The following is a 3192-nucleotide window of genomic DNA, read 5'->3' as shown; positions in this document are numbered from 1 at the left end:
AAAAAAAAAATCTTAAAAAAAAAAAAAAGAGAGACCATGCACGAATTAACTGACTGATGGTCTAACTTACTCTGAGCTCCAGCACAGGGGCAGCAGCATGAACGGCATCAGGGACATAAGAAGAGGATCTGAGTTATCTGGCTTTAGAGTGAAGGCTGGAGGGGCAGTTTTCTCCCAGGCAGAGGAGCTGGTGGAAGCCAGGTTTCTTTGTTGAGGCCTCCCCACTCCCTGTGTGCAGATGCAGTCAGCCAGCCGTGATATCTGAGTCTTCATCAACCTAGCTAACACTGATTGTTCACCCCACCCTAGTGATTCCCTGAGACCCATCCAACTTTTGGGCACACACAAGCCACTTCGAGTCACTTTTCCATACAAATGCCCTGTCTTGGCTTATGCTGTGGACTTTCCTAAAATCTCTGAAACATTCTCAAAACTCAAACAAGCAGCATCTGGCTTTGGTGTGTCCTATATGTCTGACTGAGCATCCCCAAGCCCAACACTAGCAGCAAATGGCCTCAGTTAGCTGCTTGGCCTCTCAAGGCACCTCCAAGCCCAGCACAGGTGGTGGCTATCTGCGGGTTACTTTGTGGCTCATGCCAGGTGGCCCCAGGCAGGACACAGTCTGCAGTTGAACTTAGCCTATGGCGGGGCCCCTACCATAGTTAGTGGGGCTGGCATGCCCAGTGGCCAGCTTCAGACTGAACTGGAGCATCACTGGGTACTTCAAAGCATTACACACTAGAAGGGTAGACTGGGCTGGCACCAGAGACCTGTTAAAATGAATCCTGCTCCATAGCTTCAGTCCTGCACAACAGCTCCTCCACTGGAGTTACAACCAATCCTCACAATCCATCGGCCCAAGGGTCAACCCCTCACACTGACATGCAAACAGCAACCAAGGCTCAACTACAACAGAAGGGTACACAACCCACACAAGGGGAACACATGGAGCAGCTGACTCAAGTGACCAGGGAGACTGTCACTGGGCCCCACAGGACACTTACTACATAAACCACTCTACTTAAAGCAGGAGACATAGAAGTTCTACCAGATACATAGAAACAAGCATAGGGTGGCAGCCAAAATGGGGAGACAAAGAAACATGTTCCAAATGAAAGAACAGAACAAAGCTCTAGAAAAAGAACTAAACAAAATGGAAACAAGCAATCCACCAGACTCAGGGTTCAAAATACTGGTTGTAAGGGTGTTCAATGGAAATCCAAGATTGCAGAGTAGATAAATACTGTGCCTGCTTACTTCCGTGAACAAATTAAAATTAAAACTAAATTATAGAATAATCAACCTGGAGAACCATCTGAAGTCTGCCTGAACAGAAGTTTTATTATTTTATTTTATTTTTATTTTTTTAAAGATTTTTATTGGGGAATTGGGGGAGGGGAACAGCGTTGGGAAATCAGGGAAGGGGAACAGACAAGTTGCTGTCCTTTTGTTCTTCAGTCTAGTTGTGGAGGACGTCGCTTCACTGGCCCATGTTGGTATTATCATNTTTTGTTCTTCAGTCTAGTTGTGGAGGACGTCGCTTCACTGGCCCATGTTGGTATTATCATTGTGCTCTTCCCAGGTGAGACAGATCGGTCGCTGGCCACTGGACAGCCGCTCACAGTGGCTCTTGGCAGCTCACACCGGCTGCCAGCTGCTCATGCTGGCTGCCAGCCACACACGGTAGCTTATGGCAGCCCACTGCAGCAGGGCCTGCAGCCTACGCCGTCGCCAGCGACTCACGGCAGCCCGGTTCCAGGTCGAGCTGTTGTTCAACATCTTAGCTGTAGAGGGCAGTGACACTGGCCCCCATGTGGGATCCAAACCAGGGCCCTGCTGCTCAGAAATGGTGTCCCAAGCCAGCTCTTAACCAACATGCCACTTGGCCAGCCCAACAATTACTTTAAATATAAATGGATTAAATTATCTGATCAAAAGATAGGGTGGTTGAATGGTTAAGAAAACAAGACCCTTACATATGCTGCCTACAAGAGGCTCGCTTCAGATTAAAAGACACGCACAGGCTGAAAGTAAAGGGATGGAAAAAGACATTTCATAAAAATGGAAATTTAAAAAAAGATACATACAGGGGCTGGTCGAGTGGCTCAGTTGGTTAAGAGCTCACTCAAAAGTGCGAGCTCTGAGCAACAGCGGTTTGATTCCTGGCCCGAGCTGAACTGCCTCTGAGCTGCCAATAGGTGGCAGGATGGCTCAGCTAAAAAAAAAAAAATACATATACCAGACAAAATAGACTTTAAAACACAGGCTATAACAAGAGACAAGGATCCAGTAATTCCTCTTTTTGGTATTTATCTGAAGAAACCCAAAACACTACTTCAAGAGGACATGTGCATCCATATGTTTATTGCAGCATTGTTTACCATGTCCAGGATGTGGAGGCAGCCTGGGTGTCCATAAATGGATGAAGAGATAAAGAGGAGGCTGTACATATATTCAATGGAATATTGCTCGGCCATGGAAGGGAATGGGCCCTTGCCATCTGCAGCGGCATGGATGGACCTGAGGGTATTGTGCTGAGTGAAGTATGTCAGACAGAGAAAGACAGATGCAATGTGATTTTGCTTGTATGTGGAATCTAAAGAACAAAATAAAACCTAAACAAACTCACAGATACAGAGAACATTTTAGTAGTTACCAGATGGGAGGTGGGTTGAGGGAGTGGGTGAAAGTGGGGTAAGAGATTAAGAAGTACAAATTGGTTGTTACAAAATAGTCCTGGGGATGTAGAGTAAAGTCATAAGGAATATAGTCAATAACATGGTAATAACTATGTATAGTGCCCGGTGGGTACTAGACTAGTCAGGGGGATCACTTCTTAAATTACATAAATGTCACTATGCTGTACACCTGAAATTAATATAAAATAATATTGAATGTCAACTGTTATTGAAAAATTAAAAAGGGGGGGAAGGTAAAGGGGAATAAGAGGTTCAAATTTCCAGGTATATAAAACAATTAAGTCTTGGGGATGAAATACACAGCATAAGAAATACACAAAATAGGAAATATCACAATAATATTGTGATAGCATGGTACGGTGTCAGATGGTTGCTGGACTTATCATGGTGATCACATCTTTAGTTATATAAGTATTGAATAACTATGGTGTACACCTGAAACTAATATAATATTGTATGCTAACTATATTTAACGAAAATCTTTAAAAAAAAA

This window comes from Hipposideros armiger, unplaced genomic scaffold (assembly GCF_001890085.2).
Source record: "Hipposideros armiger isolate ML-2016 unplaced genomic scaffold, ASM189008v1 scaffold_277, whole genome shotgun sequence".
Lineage (NCBI taxonomy): Eukaryota > Metazoa > Chordata > Mammalia > Chiroptera > Hipposideridae > Hipposideros > Hipposideros armiger.
The sequence above is the reverse complement of the archived record's forward strand: the minus strand, read 5'-3'. Positions refer to the sequence as shown.